Genomic DNA, 21,632 nt, shown 5'->3' on the forward strand with positions numbered 1-21,632 from the left:
CGTTGCGTTTGCAGAGCCCCTGGTGTTCCTAAACAGTAGAAACTCCCCACAAGTGACCCCATTTTAGAAACTAGACCCCCCAAGGAACTTATCTAGATATGTGGTGAGCACTTTGAACCCCCAAGTGCTTCACAGACGTTTACAACGCAGAGCCGTGAAAAAAAAAATCATTTTTCTTTCCTCAAAAATGATGTTTTAGCAAGCATTTTTTTATTTTCACAAGGGTAACAGGAGAAATTGGACCCCAGTAATTGTTGCGCAGTTTATCCTGAGTATGCTGGTACCCCATATGTGGGGGTAAACCACTGTTTGGGCACACGTCGGGGCTCAGAATTGAGGGAGCCCCATTTGACTTTTTGAATACGAGATTGGCTGGAATCAATGGTGGCGCCATGTTGCGTTTGGAGACCCCTGATGTGCCTAAACAGTGGAAACCCCTCAATTCTACCTCCAACACTAACCCCAACACACCCCTAACTCTAATCCCAACTGTAGCCATAACCCTAATCACAACCCTAACCCCAACACACCCGTAACCACAACCCTAACCCCAACACACCCCTAACCCTAACCACAACCCTAATTCCAACCCTAACCCTAAGGCTATGTGCCCACGTTGCGGATTCGTGTGAGATTTTTCAGCATCATTTTTGAAAAATCCGCGGGTAAAAGGCACTGCGTTTTACCTGCGGATTTTCTGCGGATTTCCAGTGTTTTTTGTGCGGATTTCACCTGCGGATTCCTATTGAGGAACAGGTGTAAAACGCTGCGGAATCCGCACAAAGAATTGACATGCTGCGGAAAATACAACGCAGCGTTTCCGCGCGGTATTTTCCGAACCATGGGCACAGCGGATTTGGTTTTCCATAGGTTTACATGGAACTGTAAACCTGATGGAACACTGCTGCGAATCCGCAGCCAAATCCGCACCGTGTGCACATAGCCTAATTCTAAAGGTATGTGCACACGCTGCGGAAAACGCTGCGGATCCGCAGCAGTTTCCCATGAGTTTACATTTCAATGTAAACCTATGGGAAACAAAAATCGCTGTACACATGCTGCGGAAAAACTGCACGGAAACGCAGCGGTTTACATTCCGCAGCATGTCACTTCTTTGTGCGGATTCCGCAGCGGTTTTACAACTGCTCCAATAGAAAATCGCAGTTGTAAAACCGCAGTGAAATGCGCAGAAAAAACGCGGTAAATCCGCCATAAATCCGCAGCGGTTTAGCACTGCGGATTTATCAAATCCGCAGCGGAAAAATCCGCAGAGGACCAGAATACGTGTGCACGTACCGAAACCCTAACCCTACCCCTAACCCTACCCCTAGCCCTAACCCTACCCCTACCCCTAACCCTACCCCTAACCCTACCCCTAACCCTTCCCCTAACCCTACCCCTAACCCTAGCCCTAACCCTAACCCTACCCCTAACCCTAACCCTATTCTAACATTAGCGGGAAAAAAAAATTCTTTATTTTTTTATTGTCCCTACCTATGGGGGTGACAAAGGGGGGGGGGTCATTTATTATTTTTTTATTTTGATCACTGAGATATAATCTATCTCAGTGATCAAAATGCACTTTGGAACGAATCTGCCGGCCGGCAGATTCGGCGGGCGCACTGCGCATGCGCCTGCCATTTTGGAAAATGGCGGCGCCCAGGGAGAAGACGGACGGACCCCGGCAGGATCGGTAAATATGATGGGGTGGGGGGGAGCACGGGGGGGGATCGGAGCATGGGGGGGTGGATCGGAGCGCGGGAGGGGTGGAACGGAGCACGGGGGGGTGGAACGGAGCACGGGGGGGTGGAACGGAGCACGGGGGGGTGGATCGGAGCACGGGGGGTGGATCGGAGTGCAGTGGGGGTGATTGGAGCACGGGGGGTGATTGGAGCACGGGGGGAGCGGACACGAGAACGGGGGGGAGCGGAGCACAGGACGGAGGGGAGCCGGAGCAGAGGACCAGACAGATCGGGGGGCTGGGGGGGCGATCGGTGGGGTGGGGTGGGGGCACATTAGTGTTTCCAGCCATGGCCGATGATATTGCAGCATCGGCCATGGCTGGATTGTAATATTTCACCAGTTATAATATGTGAAATATTACAAATCGCTCTGATTGGCAGTTTCACTTTCAACAGCCAATCAGAGCGATCGTAGCCACGAGGGGGTGAAGCCACCCCCCCTGGGCTAAACTACCACTCCCCCTGTCCCTGCAGATCGGATGAAATGGGAGTTAACCCTTTTACCCGATCTGCAGGGACGCGATCTTTCCATGACGCCACATAGGCGTCATGGGTCGGATTGGCACCGACTTTCATGACGCCTACGTGGCGTCATGGGTCGGGAAGGGGTTAAATATTTATACACTTGCACTTTACTTATATGGGAGACAAGTCTCTCTAACTACATACACCTCCAATGTCTCTATTGTATTTTCCAACCACTGCATAGTTATATGAAAAAGTTTGGGCACCCCTATTAATCTTAAGCTTAATGTTTTATAAAAATTGTTTTTTTGCAACAGTTATTTCAGTTTCATATAATAACTGTTGGACACAGTAATGTTTCTGCCTATGATCTAATAAACAATATATTTTATGATGATCTAAGCGTTGCATTTCATTTTGTAAGATATGCTTTATCTGGTTTTGCCCACCATTACTGTTGTCTTTCGAAAAATTGATAATCTGATTAATAGATATGTAGGCTGGGCGATGGAAGACTGTCACAGTAAATTGCTGCAGTAGCGACACCTAGTGGTAAAAATACAATAACAACAACTAAACTAGTGATAGAATTTGTAAAAATGTGACTATTACAAAAAAAGTGAAAATAGCCTGCTAAACTAAAACATGGATGCCTTCACAGCCTCTCTGCCTAAAAGCGACTTAGAAGCTTAGCTAAAACAGCAAGCATTAAAGAGAATGTTAAAATTGAGCTAATGCATGACATGTGTTTTATGAGTAGTACACGTGGGGTTTCACGCCAGATGGAAAATATCTAAAGTCAGCAAAACAATCATCTTTGTAAATCTCTTCAGGATACATCTCCAAGTAAAACCCTGTTTTTGCTCCTGGGATAATCACTGAATATTACATAATTATCATGATCTGCAAATAATCGTGGGTTTATCTGTTGTGCCCATGTTTCGAGGCAGCAGGTGTGTATGACAGGTGTGAACAATCTTTCTTCAAGGATCATTTTGGAGAATACAGAATTTTTGGATTCAAAGAAATCCGTGGTAGATGTGGTCTGATCCAGGTGATTTCAAAGTCTAGTGGTGCTGCTGGTGATAAGGCAATAGGACACTGTCTGAGGACCCTACAGTTATATATTGCTTTGCCAGAATTCATTGGAGTTTATTCACACAAAGCAGATTTGCTGTTAGAAATTTCTACTACTAAAATAATCAAATCTAATATTGATCCGAAGTGATTGCCTTTCTGAGACTATTCATTATATACTTGTAGCTATGTACAATTGTTTTCATTTCCTGCCCCCAATTCAATCAAATCATTCTGGCTTTCAAATCACTAAAAACCCATCATATTCCAAGAGACAGGATGATTTAAAGGGGTTGGTAATAGTGATGAGTGAGTATACTCGTTGCTCGGGTTTTCCCCAGCACGCTCGGGTGACCTCAGAGTATTTTAGTGCTCGGAGATTTAGTTTTCATCACGGCAGCTGAACGATTTACAGCTATTTGCCAGGCTGAGTACATGTGGGGGTTGCCTGGTTGCTAAGTAATCCCCACATGTAATCAAGCTGGCTAATAGCTGTAAATCATGCTGCTGAGGCGATGAAAACTTAATCTCCGAGCAGTCGTAAATACTCGGAGACCACCCGAGCGTGCTCTGGAAAACCCGAGCAACGAGTATACTCGCTCATCACTAGTTGGTAAGGGTCTTTTTGTTATTTTACTTCTACACATGAACTAATTAAAGCAGGCTTGGACAGGCCCACAAGGGAATCAGGTGAATCCCCCGATGGGCCGCTATGCAGCAGGGGGCCCCCCACATTAATGCAACAACAGTGTTTGGCACAGTACACTTAATGCAACATGTACAGACAAGGGCAACATCTAATCATTTATTTAACAAACTGTCCACTTTATTGTTATATGGAAGCATAGGCAAATTTGAGAACAAAGCTCCGACAATATAGAATGTTGCTCAACAGTGATCCTCCAGAATCATTGTCACTGGTCAGCCCTTGGGATTCCAGTCCAACACTGGATCACAGGGAGTCTCAATACTGTGACCCCGCAATAGGGTTAGACTGTGTTCATTTCCTCCTTAGAGCCATTGCTGAGGGAGCTGTCTGTTGTTAGATGTGATGAGTCCTTTGCAGGGAGAGATAGTAACATAGTAACATAGTTAGTAAGGCCGAAAAAAGACATTTGTCCATCCAGTTCAGCCTATATTCCATCATAATAAATCCCCAGATCTACGTCCTTCTACAGAACCTAATAATTGTATGATACAATATTGTTCTGCTCCAGGAAGACATCCAGGCCTCTCTTGAACCCCTCGACTGAGTTCGCCATCACCACCTCCTCAGGCAAGGAATTCCAGATTCTCACTGCCCTAACAGTAAAGAATCCTCTTCTATGTTGGTGGAAAAACCTTCTCTCCTCCAGACGCAAAGAATGCCCCCTTGTGCCCGTCACCTTCCTTGGTATAAACAGATCCTCAGCGAGATATTTGTATTGTCCCCCTTAAGATGAACTTTGTGACTACTTTCTGTCCTGCCTAATAGTTGTTTTTTCTTAAACTCTAATCCCTTTTGCGTAGATCTACGTCATTTTACTATAATTATTAGATTAGCATGAACAACCTTATTCACTGTCATTAGCTTTCTTAGAATACTTTTTTTTTTAACTTTCTTCTACCGCTTCTCAATGGGATGCCTCCCGTCTAATTTGGGTGTTCAGTTCTGAGCATTCTCCATAAAGCCTAATTTTCACATTAGGTAAATTAAAGTCAGATGCTCACAACATGAATGCTGTATCTTTTCAGCCATCATCCTAACTGCATGATTGCCTTTTCTTGCTCTCTAACCAAATTTGTTAATGGGTCTGTCATTTTTACAATTTTGAGCATTTTGTTAAGAACTAAATTGTTGGGCCTGACCAACCACACTTAAAATACTTGGTGCATCTAAATATGGTTTTAAAACATAGTTCAGTAATACAATTCTATAGAAAAAACAATATGTTTCCTTGATCCTGCAAATGTAGCTTCTTCTGACTGGAGATGTCATGTCATAGGGTCACCCTAATGTAAACATTGATGCTTTGTTCACAGAAGAAAATTATTGTTGATTGACCTTTTTATTTTAGTATTGCGACATGAAACCCTATTATTCTACATAAAAGCATTAACTTTTAAATTTTTCATTATTGTCATTTTTTTCTGGGAAACACTTTGTGAACATTCCTCTAACCTCCATGACCTATATGCACTCAGGCAGCATGAGTAAGATAACATGATCTAGTCCTCCCAGTAGGACAAAGCAAATGAGGCAGCACTCTGGAACAAAGTTTCTCAAGTGCAAGGAATTGGGGCAATACCTGAATACAATTCATTGTGTTGTTACATGTAAATACGACTGGATGCAATATTTTATTGTCTACTATATAATTGTCTAAAGGTCACTTCCATCTTTCTGTCTGTTCTGGATATTCATTGGTCGCAGCCTCTGTCTGTCATGGAACCCAAGTCGCTGATTGGTCGTGGCAAAATGCCCACGGCCATTGCCACGACCAATCAGCGACAGCCACAGTACGGTGGCAATATGGCCGCTCTTTCCTCCCCGCAGTCAGTGCCCGCTCCATACTCCCCTCCAGTCATCCAGTCAGCCCACACACAGGGTTAATGCCAGCATTACCGAAGCACAGAGTAATGCACTCCGGTTACGCAGCTATTAACCCTGTGTGACCAACTTTTTACTATTGATGCTGCATATGCATCATCAATAGTAAAAAGATCTAATGTTACAAATAATAATAATAAAAAAAAACGTTATTCTCACCCTCCGACGTGTCGCCCTGTCTTCGACAGTGCAAGTGGCAGGTTCCGGTGCTAAGGATGGTATGCAAGAAGGACCTGCCATGATGTCACGGTCATGTGACCGTGATGTCATCACAGGTCCTGCGCTCATACCAACCCTGGGACCGGAAGCTGCTGGGTGCACCGCACACAGGCGACAGAACTACAAGGGGCCCTCAGAAGGTGAGTATATGTTTATTTTTTATTTTTTAACCTGTTACTTACCTGGCTGGGCAACATACTACGTAGCTGGGCAATATACTATGTGACTGGCCAATATACTACGTGACTGGGCAGTACACTACGTGTCTGTGCTGTATACTATGTAGCTCTGTGCTGTATACTATGTCGCTGGGCAATATACTACGTGGCTGGGCAATATATTATGTGGCTGGGCAATATGCTATGTCACTGGGCAATATACTACGTGACTGGGCAATATACTATGTGACTGGGCAATATACTACGTGACTAGGCAATATACTACGTGGCTGGGCAATATACTACATGACTGGGCAATATACTAAGTGACTGGGCAATATACTACGTGACTGGGCAATATACTACGTGGCTGGGCAATATACTACGTGACTGGGCAATATACTACGTGGCTGGGCAATATACTACGTGACTGGGCAATATACTAAGTGACTGGGCAGTATACTATGTGGCTGGGCAATATACTACATGACTGGGCAATATACTATGTGGCTGGGCAATATACTACGTGGCTGGGCAATATACTACATGGCTGGGCAATATACTACGTCACTTGGCAATATACTACGTAGCTGGGCAATATACTACATGACTGGGCAATATACTATGTGGCTGGGCAATATACTACATGGCTGGGCAATATACTACATGACTGGGCAATATACTACGTGGCTGGTCAATATACTATATGGGCTGTGTAATATACTATGTGGACATGCATATTCTAGAATACCCGATGCATTAGAATCGGGCCACCATCTAGTTTATTATAACAGTGGTTGTGTAAGTCTCTCAGGTTTTCTTTATCAGCTAGGCACAGCAGATTTGTAGCCTCCCATAAGTTAAGCATTGTAATTTTCATGGGTTTCATTAATATGATCAATAATTTATAGTTTGGAAATATGGATTCTCAGTATACAGTGGGTACGGAAAGTATTCAGACCCCTTTAAATTTTACACTCTTTCATTCAGCCATTTGGTAAATTCAAAAAAGTTCATTTTTTTCTCATTAATGTACACTCTTGACTGAAAAAAAAATAAATGTAGAAATGTTTGCACATTTATTAAAAAAGAAAAACTGAAATATCACATGGTCATAAGTATTCAGACACTCATATTTAAGTCACATGCTGTCCATTTTCTTGTCATCCTCCCTGAGATGGTTCTACTACTTCATTGGAGTCCAGCTGTGTATAATTAAACTGATAGGACTTGATTTGGAAAGGCACACACCTGTCTATATTAGGCTAGTTTCACATTTGCGTTTAAAAACGCAGCGTTTAAAACGCATCCGCAGGTGGTGAAAAAAACGCATGTAAATGCGTACAAACGCTGCGTTTTTTAGACGCATGCGTTGACGCATGCGGTTGAATAAACGCCGCGTTTGTATGCGTTTACATGCGTTTTTTCCTGCGTTTGCGCTTTTGCTACGCATGATGAGAAATTTCACAAGAGAAAAATCAAGATCCATACACCGCCAATGGGACTGCAGAGGGCGTGTGACATGACTCTGTGGACCAAAATATGGAAAAATTGTAGCTCTCAAAATGTGGTAACGCAAAAATATTTTTTGGAATAAAAAGCGTCTTTTAGTGTGTGACAGCTGCCTATCATAAAAATCAACTAGAAAACCCACTATAAATAGAAATCAAACCCCCTTCATCAACTCTTTAGTTAGGGAAAAATAAAAAAATTAAAAAAATTGTATTTATTTCCATTTTTCCATTATGGTTAGGGCTAGGGTTAGGGTTAGGGGTAGGGTTAGGGTTATGGCTAGGGTTAGGGTTAGGGGTAGGGGTAGGGTTAGAGTTAGGGGTAGGGGTAGGGTTAGAGTTAGGGTTAGGGTTATGGCTAGGGGTAGGGTTAGGGTTAGGGTTATGGCTAGGGTTAGGGGTAGGGTTAGGGTTTGGATCCCTTTATCACCTTGATGGTGGGGGGTGGCTTATCAGTGTCTAGACTTAGGGTTAGGGTTAGGGTTAGGGTTTGGATCCCTTTATCACCTTGATGGTGGGGGGTGGCTTATCAGTGTCTAGACTTAGGGTTAGGGTTAGGGTTTGGATCCCTTTATCACCTTGATGGTGGGAGGTGGCTTATCAGTGTCTAGACTTGTTTTTCTCTATTGAAACGCATGCGTTCAAAAACGCAACCAAACGCATGTGCTTAAAAACGCATGCGTTTACATAGACAGCAATACGTTTTTTTTACACAATCGAAAGCATGCGTTTTTTTGCGGCAAAAAAACGCCTCTAGAAATTACTACATGTTGCATTTCCGCTCCAAAACACAAGCATCGAAAAGACGCATGCGTCGTCAAACGCGGCCAAACGCGTAGAAAAAAACGCATGCGTTTTTTATGCGAAATATAGGGAAAAAACGCATGCGTTTATATGCGTTAAAACGCAGAGGCAAAAAACGCAAATGTGAAACCAGCCTAAGACCTCACAGCTACCAGTGCATGTCAGACCAAATGAGAATCATGAGGTCAAAGGAATTGGCCAAGGAGCTCAAAGACATAATTGTGGCAAGGCACAGATCTGGCCAAGGTTACAACAGAATTTCTGCAGTACTCAAGGTTCCTAAGAGCACATGTCATCCATAATCCTTAAATGGAAGAAGTTTGTGACCACCAGAAGTCTTCCTATACCCACCTGGCCATCCAGCCAAACTGAACAATTGTGGGATAAGAGCCTTGGTGAGAGAGGTAAAGAAGAACCCCAAGATCACTGTGGCTGAGCTCCAGAGATGCAGTCGGGAGATGGGAGAAAGTTCAACAAAGTCAACTGCAGCCCTCCACCAGTCGGGTCTTTATGCTGGAGTGGCCCGACGGAAGCCTCTCCTCAGTGCAAGACATATGAGAGCCAGCATAGAGTTTGCTAAAAACACATGAAGGACTCCCAGACTATGATAAATAAGATTCTCTGGTCTGATAAGATGAAGATAAGCTTTTTGGTGATAATTCTAAGTGGTATGTGTGGAGAAAACCAGGCACTGCTCATCACCTGCACAATACAATCCCAACAGTGAAACATGGTGGTGGCAGCATCATGCTATGGGGGTGTTTTCAGCTGCAGGGACAGGATGACTGGTTGCCATTGAAGGAAACATGAATGTGGCCAAATACAGAGATATCCTGGATGAAAACCTCTTCCCGAGTACTCTGGACCTCAGACTTGGCAGAAGATTCACTTTCCAACAGGGCAATGACCCTAATCATACAGCTAAAATAACAAAGGAGTGGCTTCAGAACAACTATGTGACCATTCTTGACTTGCCCAGCCAGAGCCCTGACCTAAACCCAATTGAGCATCTCTGGAGAGACCTGAAAATGGCTGTCCATCAACGTTCACCATCCAACCTGACCAAACTGGAGAGGATCTGCAAGGAAGAATGACAGAGGATCCCCAAATCCAGGTGTTAAAAACATCATTCCCATGAAGACTCATGGCTGTACTGGCTTAAAAGGGAAAAGGGTGCTTCTACTCAATGCCAGCACCGAACAGTGTCAGAATGCTATTAACATGTAGATTGACCCTATTTCTGCAGGTTAGTAGTGTTATTTTGAATAACAAGTTCCCATGAAATATACTATTATTTGGAGATCATATGGCAGAGTTCTCTTACTTATGTATGGCACCACTATACTTGTGATATTATACAAAATTGCATTTTGGATGTATGAAAATATTTCACTCTTTTATTTATTTACAAGAAGGAGGACGGCATCACAAGAAGAAGGGAGGCGCCGGACCAAGACCAGCGACACCTCTCGCACCAGTCCACCCTGCAGGTGTGATCAATAAAAGGTCTTTCTCTTGTCTTGCAGGTCGGGCTGTAGGCAGATATACAGCATTATGGAATGTGGTATATCAGCTCTGAAAGCTGGTGGCCGTATCTCATATCGGTCAAACCTGGTGATAGGTTCCCTTTAACGTGCTATCTCTATGCAGTGAGGCCTCATTCAGATGTCAGGGTGTTTTTATGTACAGGATAAATGGACTGAGTTTCATCAGTGTTTTTCATCATAGTTACATAGGTTAAAAAAGACCTAGATCCATCAAGTTTAACCTTTCTCCACCAATTGTACATTTTGCCACTAATTTTACAATAACCCCCAATGTTATGTGTATCAAGGAAATCGTCCATTCCTTTTTTAAAAGCTGTTATAGTGTCTGCCATTACTACTTCTTGTGGTCGGGCATTCCACAGTCTGACTGTCCTAACTGTACAGAACACTTTCCTATTTAGATGCCGGAATCGCCTTTTTTCCATCTGTAGTAAGTGCCCCCTGGTCCTCAGTATGGTCTTTGGAAGGAATAAGTCATGCGCCAGTGTTTTGAACTGGCCACACATATATTTATACATGTAAATGAGATCCCTTCTGAGGTGTCATTTTTCTAAGCCAAACAAGCCCAACTTTTTCTACCTTTAATCATATGAGAAGCCTTCCATCCCTTGTAATAATCTAGTTGCCCATCTTTGAATTGATTCTAACTTCTGAATATCCTTTTTAAAATGCGGAGCCCAAAACTGGATCCCGTATTCTAGATGTGGCCTCGACATTAATTTAGAGAGGGGTAACAATACGTTGGGATGGGGGGATTTTATCTATCTTTTTATACATCTTAAAATCTTGCTTGCTTTTGCGGCTGCTGCTTGATATTGAGTACTGCTGCTCAGCTTACTTGTAAGGGTTTGTATGTTCTCTCCGTGTTTGCGTGGGTTTCCTCCGGGTACTCTGGTTTCCTCCCACATTCCAAAGACATACTGATAGGGAATCTAGATTGTGAGCCCCATCGAGGACAGTGATGATAATGTGTGCAAACTGTAAAGCGCTGCGGAATATGTTAGCGCTATATAAAAAATAAAGATTATTATTATTAATGAGAATACCCAAATCCTTCTCCTGTTCTGTAGTCCCGTGTACCCTCCCATTTAATGTGTATGCAGCAATAGGATTACTCCATCCCAGGTGCATTACTTTACATTTATCTATACTAACTCTCATTTGCCAGAGTTTCATCAGATTTTCATCAGCGTTTTATCAGTTTTTTTTTCCACTGATTCTCCACCTTCTCCCATCAGTCACTGAAAAATGAACAGCACACGGATGGCATCCTATTTCTATCTGCATTCCGGACGGGTAGACTTGCATTGTCTAATTTAATCCAACAATCTCCGTTTTTTTGCACTGACCAATCCGTCCATAAAAAATCACAGACATGTGAACAGCCTCACAGACTATTATAGGTACAAGTGCTATCTGTGAAATAAATAAATAACACTTTTACATGAAAAACTCACTTGTGAATGAGCCCTTATACATTGTATTTCTACCAGCTAAATGCCATGCGAGCCCTGGCATGCTAACACTTTCTGTAATAAGTGGATATCAGGAAAAATATGTTGTAGATGTGTTTGTGTATACTAGATTTTTCATTTATTCCCTACGTACAGTGACATCTATCTTCAAAAAACTGCCAGATTGACTCTCCTGCCAAAGCTTTGAGATTGTTTTTGTCCCAGTTGAGCATTGCTAGACTCGTTTTAAATCCCCCATATGTCTTGTTACTTCTTTTACAGGAGTTTCTTTTGGGAGCAAACTAAGTTAAGAAGTTAAGAGACTTTTAAGATATTAAGTCACTGCGTCCTTTTTCACTCTTAGAGCGTGTGTGCCAGTGCAGATTAAGTAAAGTTTAGTTAATGCACTTGGAAAATATCATTGGCAGCAGGGAGCCAGTCGATAAGCAAGTTTGCACTTGGGATAATCCAACTTTTCAGTGGCATTTACCTAAAGAGCTAAAATGTGCCATAACTTGAGGATATAATTTTTCTGAAATATGAGTAGTTATTAATAATAGCTTGTGTTTGTTAAAAGTTATTAGTGCACATTGCCACACCACCATCTGGCCACCAGTCCAGAATATTAGAAGTGGGTTTATTACTAGACACTCTGTGGCTTCTTTATTAGGTACACCTTTCCAACATTGGGTATGACCTCCTTTGCCCTCAGATTGGCCTGAATTCTCTGTGACATGGAAACAATCTTTAGAGAATCTGGTAAGTCTTTTGTTGATAGAATTTTCTCTAAATCTCAAAGGTTTTCTATTGGAATCAGATGTTGAGAGTGTGCAGGTCATTAGAATATACTGAACCAATTATAATGTTCTTACAACCGAAGTTGAGATTACATTTGCTTTTGTGATAATGTGCTTTGCTCCAGCTTATACTAGTCATCAGAAGACCCATACACTACAGCCAAAGTCATAAAAGAGTAGATTGTTGTGAACAACAATAACACATAAGGCAGTAAGCCAAGAAAACATGGAACCATGATTATGTTTCAAGTGCATTTTATTCATATTATGTAGGCACACTGTTCATAGCAGAAGGCGGGTGGACTAATAAATAAATTAGCTTCACGTAAATTTCTGACTGATGGTTCCAAATGCAAAAAAAACCACTGGATCAGTTTTTGTAAAAGGTAGATCAATACATGTATTATCAGGACAGCTGGCTATACATGACTTTAGTCTGGCAGTAAGCCTTATTTGACACCATCTTTAACTTAAGAAATGTTCATGGGGAACCAACCATGGAATCCTAATTGATTTCAAGTATGTTTTCAGCATAACATGTAAGCAGTAGGCAGGTGGACTAATGTGCAAATTTCTTCCAGGTATACGTTTCTCCCAACAGGCTCTAATTCCAAACTGCACAGCTCACTTAACAGATGTAATACCCAGAAGTGAGTGATGTTATAATGTGATTAGTATACTAGAATCCTTGGGCAGTATGCCAGTCCATGGACATGCTGGTCCCACACCAGTGCATGCTTTCTTCACTCCATGTCCCCTTGAATTCACGGGTTCACCAAAGACAGCTGTTTGTTCTCAATGGTCGAGAAAGAGCTCAGTTAATTATGATGCGACTTCTCTGCTTTATGTGTCATGGAACCTCATCCAAACTGACAGCATGACTATATGTTAACATGACATATTTTATCAGGTTCCTGTTAATGGGTCTTTTCAGCTCATTTTTGTATCTATTAATTAAAGGTCATTCCTTCTCCATTCTTGATTTATTAATGGGATGATATCTTAAAAGCTTTTCTAGCATCCAAAGTTGTAATCGCGAGTATCATATGTTATATGTTTCTCATGAGCACATACATAGACTTTTCTAATCGAATCTGTCAACACTTATAGCTAAAATGCAAACAAGGGAATGGTCAAAATGCATTACAAGCAAATTGTGCTGAAAATCATTTAACTTGTGTTTTTGGAAGAACACTAAGGTTCAGTGACTAGTGAGTAATAAAACTTTATTCTTTCATGTGATTAATTTGGCAAAATTATCTTGCTGCGGCTAACAAGAGTCTCAGACCCCAGTCTATAGTAGAATGTGACCACTTTCTAGTCTGTAGATACCATATTGCAGATGTGAATGTTCTCTGTCTCCAGAGGGGCAGAAATCTGAGCAGAAGTATCATTTTGCTTCATATTCTAACATATCACTTACACATGAAAATATTCAATAAGTCCCATGTGTTTTACAGCCACTTCACATAATGCAAGAAATGACCATGTATGTACACTTTCTTTATTGAGAATATCAGGACTGAATTATTTCACTATTTTTTTTAAATATTTCTAATTTTGTTTAACGTCTTATGGAAATATGAAGTGAAAACATTTAGGACTGCTTTCTTTCATCATATACTACAGCTTCACTTGGCTGTTGAAATTATTACAGTGAACTGTGTGGAGTCTGATGACTTGAAGTGCAGGAGATACTTTTCTGAGACTTTAATAGTAGAATGCAATGTACTTTTTTTTTAAAAAAAAGCATCTAATGGCCTAAAATAATGAAGAGTGAGGAGACTTAAAGCCGCAATGCTCCTCTGGGAAATATGCAAATTGTCTCTTCAGAGAGGAAGAGGACTAGAACTCTAGTGCTACCTATTGGAAGTATCAATCCTAACAGTCAATGTCGACTCTTTAACGAGCCTTGTCACATGACTTAGGATAATAGCCAAACCAGAATCTCAATTTGCAGACACTGTGTTTCGGGGTACTGCCCCTCGTCAGTGCAAAGTGGAGATCTGGTTTGGCTGATTGAGAGGCGTCTGACCGGGGTCTAAGAAGTATCGTTTCTCCTTGCGGAGAGTGACATGATAAGCATGTCGAGGTTAGGAGACTTAAGGCCACAATGCTCCTCTGGGAAATATGCAAATTGTCTCTTCAGAGAGGAAGAGGACAGACGCTCTTTATGAACATGCAGGGATTGTCTGCCATGCACTGTAATGCTGCAGCTATCTTGTTGTGGTATTACAGTGATTGGCAGGCCACACAGCATCATCAGGTCTATAAGAGACCTGATGCCGCCCTGCTCGGCGCATTCTGCTCCGGACTCAGCTACTGTAGGGAGAGCTGCTGCTGAGATAGGGTCAGATTACTTCTTTTATTAGTAAGTGTGGGTCTACCATTACAGAATCCACAAATCCAGATAAACCAACAGTCCTTTTTAGGGCTAATTAGAGGGTATATTGATTGCAGTGCTAGATAGGCAGGGGAGTCTATGTGCGCATATCCACATCAGTGCAAGGCATGCAGGCATTGTATGTGAGTAAGTAGATCTCACTGCATATATCAAGAGGGTTCATTACTGCTGCTGCATATATATATATATATATATATATATATATATACAGTATATACATATATATATATATATATATATATATATATATATATATATATATATATATATATATATATATACTTAGCTGCAGGTATTTGTGGCTAGGAATAACTTTTTTTTGCCACCTGAATCCTGATAATTTTATTGCAAAGCAATCCAGAGCCCCCTTTTTTTCTACATTTATTTGCTTGGTCACATTGCAGACTACAGCCATGTCATTTTAATACAACAGCGTGAAAATCTAGCAATTTCAAACTGCTTTTTTTGTCCCAGGCATCACATCTGAGTGCGCAGAAAATTCTGGCCTTTTTTTTGTACTGTAGTATTTTTTGGAGTGTCTTACAATATTTTTGGACACCATTTTGCTGAGAAAAAAATCTTTATCTGGCCAAAAAATATTTAGGTACAGTTCTTATATTTATCACTGTATTTTGTCAGCCACACGCATCGAATATCATTGCGCTAAATATTTTATGATTTTAGTACTCCATTTTTTTAGTGTCATAGCCTACTTATTGTAAAACAACAAATGGCGGTTTGTAGAAGGAGCGCTAGCAGCCGTTCCAATGAGGAGGAAATAAGTGCGCAGGTCCCCGCAGCTCCAGCCGGATACCCCACAATGGGGGAGAAAAACTTGCAACAGGAACAGAATAGCCAGTCTCAGGAGCGCAGAAGGAGAACACAGACACCAACTGGGGAAAAACCACAATGCGTTTCAACGGTGTTGTGGTTTTACCCTAATTGGTGTCTGTGTTATCCTTCTGCGCTCGTCAGATCGTCTATTCTGTTCCTGTTGCATAGCCTACTTATTGACACAATTTTGGTGGGCCCAAAAAAATCCAGGCCATATATTTAAAAGTGTTCTATCTCCATCAGACTCCTGGTCTATCTGTGCTCTCCAAATAGTTGCTTTTCAGGCCTACATTCCACTTTTATTATACAGTATTTGGGGGTAGAAAATAAAAAAAATCCAGGCCATGTATTGAACAGTCTGGTATCTCTGTGACACGCCTCATCTATCTGTGGCCAACAAATTGTGTCATTAGATTAGAGTTGAGATTTGCATTCACCTTTTTATTAAAATGGGCAAGGCGCGTGGCAAGGAACGGGGAAGTGAACGTGATGGTGATGGTGCATGCAGAGGTCAAGGCCGTGGGAAAGCTGAAAATGGGCCACAACAAACACCCACCTCTTCTCACAACAGATTCCTGTCAGAATTCATAGGGCACCGCAGAACAGTACTCTTGACACCTGAGCAGCATGAAAAGGTAGTTGACTTGATGGTGGATAATGCTTCCAGTCACTTTGCCACCACTACCAGCACCCTGTCTTCCACACAGTCAAGTCTGAGTAGTCGTGACTTTGGACCGCATATTCCTCAGCCTGATCCTCTTTCCTCCCACCATGCTGAGTGCCCTGAGACAACTGATCCAACACTTGGACACTCCGAAGAGTTGTTTACTTTTCCATTTATCAATTCTGACCTCTCTCCCGGTATACTTGAAGCAAGGCAAGATGAGATTCCATGTAGTGATGCCCATATATTTGAGCAGCCACAGTCACGCGAAGGCAACGGTGTTAACATGTCACAAGAGGTGGACGATGATGAGACACAATTGCCAGAAAATCAGGAGGAGGACCAGGGTGCGGAAGTAGAAGTAGAGGTGATGGATAATATAGTGACTGACCCAACCTGGCAGAAGGACTTGCATAGCAAGGACAGCAGCACACAGATGATAAGGATGAAAGCATAGCACCCCAACAGGCAGGAAGATGCAGTGTGGTGTCTGCAGACAGAAGGTGGGCAACCATTCCACACAATACCAACATGACGGAAGTTGACAGTCCAACTGTAAGTTCTTGACGAGACTGGTTGTTTTTTAAAGACACTGCCGATAGCCCCAAACAGGCCATTTGCAACACCTGCCATGCCTGCATCAACAAAGGAAGCAAAACTACCAGCCTGACCACCACCAGCATGATCAGTCACATGGCAGCAAAGCACCCGATTTTGTGGGACAAACAAAAGGCACCAGGAACAGTGGCTGCAGGCAACACCACTCCTTCTTCCACTGTTGTGCGTGAAAGCCAATCCCCTGTCCATAGTGCATGTGAAGATGCCTCCTGTCCTGCACCTGCCGTTACCCAGACTCAACTAGCACCATCATTGTGCACGTCCACGTCCTTGTCCCAGCGCAGCCTTCAGTTGTCCATACCACAGTCATTGGAACGCAAGCGGAAGTACACCTCCAACGCCCAACAGGCCACAGTACTAAATTCACAAATTTCTCATCTGCTTGCGCTCAAAATGTTGCCTTTTAGGCTTGTGGAGACAGAAGCTTTCCCCAACTTGATGGTGGAGACCGTCCCAAGGTATTCGGTCCCCAGCCACCACTATTTCTCCCGGCATGCCGTCCCAGCATTACACAAGTACGTGTCTCACAGCATTAGCCGTGCCCTCAACAATGCTGTTACTGGGAGTGTCCACCTAACCACAGACACATGGACAAGTGCTTGTGGGTAGGGATGGTACATCTTGCTGATGGCACACTGGGTTAACATAGTGGAAGCCGGGACCCAGTCAGACCTTGGGATGGTGCACGTCCTCCCAACCCCGAGGATTGTGGGCCCTATGTCAATGTGCGTTGCCCCCACAGTCTACAGTTTCTGCACATCCTCCTCTGGCTCTTCTTCAGCCTCTATCTTTGAAAGTAGCACATCAGACAAAAGCTGGAAGCACTGCAGCACTTCCTCAGCCAAGAGCTAACAGGCTGTGCTGAAGCTAATATGCTTAGGTGACAAACCACACAATGCTGAAGAGTTGTGGACAGCTCTGAAAGAGCAGGCAGATCTGTGGCTGACATCGCTGAACCTACAGCCAGGCATGGTCGTGTGTGACAATGGCCGGAACATGGTGGTGGCTCTGAGGCAAGGCGAGCTCAAACACGTGCCTTGCCTGGCCCATGTGCTTAATCTTGAGGTTCAGCATTTTCTCAAAACCTACCCATAGCTGCTGGATCTGCTTCTGACAGTACACCAACTGTGTGCCCATTTTAGAAAGTCAGCTACAGCAGCAGCCCTTGCCATGCTTCAGCAGTATTTGCAGCTTCCGGCTCACCGACGTGTGTCATGTCCCCACATGTTGGAACTCTACACTGCATATGTTGGAAAGGATTTGTGAGTAGAAGAGAGCAGTAGTTGACTACCAGCACCAACAAGGCCGTCGTTATTTAGTTCAGACTCCACACATAAGACCTCAGGAGTGGACATGGATGTGAGACATCTGTTCCATCCTGCAAAACTTTGAGGAGTTAACCAAGATGGTGAGCGGCGATGAAGCCATAATTAGTGTCATCATCCCACTTCTCTGCATTCTGAAAAGCTCTCTACTCACAATAAAAGAGGATGCATTGCAGGCGGAGCAAGAGGATACGGAACAAGGAACCATGCAGGGTGATTACACACAGCTCAGCCTCTTGTCATCCCAATGTAGATTGGTTGACAATGAGGAAGAGGAGGAGGAGGAGGAAGAACAAGAGCTATTTTCATGCGGTATAGACGATACTTCAAGCACAACTGTCATACCGTCTGTTCAGTGTGGATGGCCTGAGGACAGGGAGGAGAAGGAGGACACCTTGGTCACATATCCTTTTGAGGACACAGAAGGCTTTCCTGCTCCTAGTCAGGCACCATGGCTGAATTTATGCTGCGCTGACTTTCCCGTGAACCTCGCATTGTAAAAATTTTGGATGGTGACAGTCATTACTGGGTAGTGACACTTTTAGGCCGACGCTACAAGGAGAACTTTCAATCTCTTGTTCCAGAGGCAGACAGGTGTACCAAAATGGTCCAGTACCAGGGGGCCATTGTTGTGGAATTATTAAAAAAATTCCCATCTGAAAAAAATGTTGGCAGACGTCACAGTGCGTTGGACAACCAAGGAGTACAGGCGAGAGAGACACAACTCCAATCCAACAGTGGCAGGGTTGCACTGGCAAAGTTCTGGGACAATTTTCTCAGACCCTCCCATCGCCCTGGCCCAGAGGCACATTGTAATTAGTGTTGAGCCACCTCCCTAGTGTTCGGGTTTGGTTCGGTTCGTCGAACAGGGACATGTTCGACGAATTGTTCGTCGAACATTCAACGAACACCGTCGAACCCCATTGAAATCAATGGCAGGCAAACACAAACACATACAAACACATAGAAAACAGATAGAAAACACCTTAAAAGGTTTCCAAAAGCTGACAAACTACTCAGAAGACACAACAAACACATCGAAAAGTCACAACTACATATAGTCACGCAAAAAGAAAAGAATTGGAGGAGTAAAAGGAGGAGGAGACACAGATATAGGCTGTTATGAGTTCCGTTCTGGAGCTCCCTCCTGTGGTTGCTAATGGTATGTTTGCTAGTTCTGCCCTTGGGCTCCCTCTGGTGGTTTCGAGTGGAACTGCTGCTCCGTTAGGTAGCTGTAGCAGCTGCCTTCACTAATCGCCTTGCCTGGGTTTGTTATTTAAACCTGCTCTGGGCTTTAGTCCATGCCGGCTGTCTATGTTCTTGGTTGGATTTGATACTTCCCTTGGATTTCTCATATGGCCAGTCCTTTTCTGCAAAAGATAAGTTTTGCTAGTTTGTTTGCCCATTTGTTTGGACTCTATTGTTTTGCATTTTGTCTCTTTGTCCAGCTTGTCACTATGTCTTATTTAGGCTAGCTGGAAGCTCTGGGAAAACAGATTTGCCCCTCCACACCGTGAGTCGGTGTGGAGTTCATTTTTGTAAACTCTGCGTGGATTTTGTAGTTTTTATACTGACCGCACAGCATTCTTTTCTCTCTGTCTATCTAGTTTAGTATTGGCCTCCCCTTTGCTGAATTCTGATTTCATTTCTGTGTTTGTCATTTCCCTCTCCTTTCACAGTCAATATTTGTGGGTGGCTGTCTTTCCTTTTGGGGGTTTCTCTGAGGCAAGATAGCTTTCTATTTCTTTCTTTAGGGGTAGTTGTATCTTAGGCTGTGACGAGGTGTCTAGGGAGTGTCAGGAACATCCCACGGCTATTTCTAGTTGTGTTGTTAGGATTAGGGACTGCGGTCAGTAGAGATACCACCTTCTCAGAGCTCGCTCCATGTTGCGTTTTAGCCACCAGGTCATTTCAGTGTGGCCTCTTAACCACCAGGTCATAACAGTAAAGCAGGCCAAGAATGAATTGAATGCATCTCAAAAGAAGGAAAAAGAAAGAGTTCTGAACCATTTTTTTTCTGTGCTCTGTTCTGTCTTTTTTTTCCTCTTGATATCTGGGTGGTGCTGGATATATGCTCTGGTATGGAGGTTCAGGCTTTGTTTTCTCGTGTGGATCAACTTGCTGCAAGAGTCCAGAGTATCCAAGATTATATTGTTCAGACTCCAGCTCTAGAGCCTAGAATTCCTACTCCTGATTTGTTTTTTGGGGACAGATCCAAGTTTTTGAACTTTAAAAATAGCTGCAAATTGTTTTTTGCTTTGAAACCCCGTTCTTCTGGTGATCCCATTCAGCAAGTAAAAATCATCATATCTTTACTGCGTGGTGATCCTCAAGACTGGGCATTTGCTCTTGAAACAGGGAATCCGGCATTATTGAATGTAGATGAATTTTTTCAGGCGCTCAGATTGTTGTATGACGAACCTAACTCTGTAGAGCATGCTGAGAAAACACTGTTGGCCCTGTGTCAGGGTCAGGAAGCGGCAGAGTTATATTGCCAGAAATTTAGAAAATGGTCTGTGCTCACTAAATGGAATGAAGAGGCGCTGGCTGCTGTTTTCAGAAAAGGTCTTTCTGAAACCCTTAAAGATGTTATGGTGGGCTTTCCTACGCCTACCGGTTTGAGCGAATCTATGTCTCTAGCCATTCAGATTGATCGACGCTTGCGTGAGCGCAAGGCGGTGCACCATATGGCAGTGTCCTCTGAGCAAAGTCCTGAGCCTATGCAATGTGATAGGATTTTGACTTGAGCAGAAAAGCAGAAATTCAGACGTCAGAATGGCCTGTGTTTTTACTGTGGTGATTCAGCTCATGCTATTTCTGATTGCCCTAAGCGTACTAGGAGGGTCCCTAGGTCTGTTACCATTAGTACTGTGCAGCCTAAATTTCTCTTGTCTGTTACCCTGATTTGCTCATTGTCGTCCTTTTCTGTTATGGCATTTGTGGATTCTGGCGCTGCCCTGAACTTAATGGACTTAGAGTTTGCCAGGTGCTGTGGTTTTTCCTTGGAACCTTTGCAGAGTCCTATTCCCTTAAGGGGGATTGATGCTACGCCATTGGCCAAGAATAAACCTCAGTACTGGACAAAGTTAACCATATGCATGGCTCCAGCACATCAGGAAAATATTCGTTTTTTGGTGTTGCATAATTTGCATGATGTTGTTGTGCTGGGTTTTCCATGGTTACAGGAACATAATCCAGTGCTGGATTGGAGATCTATGTCTGAGACTGGTTGGGGTTGTCAGGGGATACATAGTGATATTCCTTTGATGTCCATTTCCTCGTCCCCTTCTTCTGAAGTTCCTGAGTTTTTGTCGGATTTCCAGGATGTATTTGATGAGCCCAAGTCCAGTTCCCTGCCTCCTCATAGGGACTGCGATTGTGCCATTAATTTGATTCCTGGCTGTAAGTTCCCTAAGGGCCGAC

Source organism: Ranitomeya imitator, chromosome 1 (genome assembly GCF_032444005.1).
Source record: "Ranitomeya imitator isolate aRanImi1 chromosome 1, aRanImi1.pri, whole genome shotgun sequence".
NCBI classification, from domain to species: Eukaryota; Metazoa; Chordata; class Amphibia; order Anura; family Dendrobatidae; genus Ranitomeya; species Ranitomeya imitator.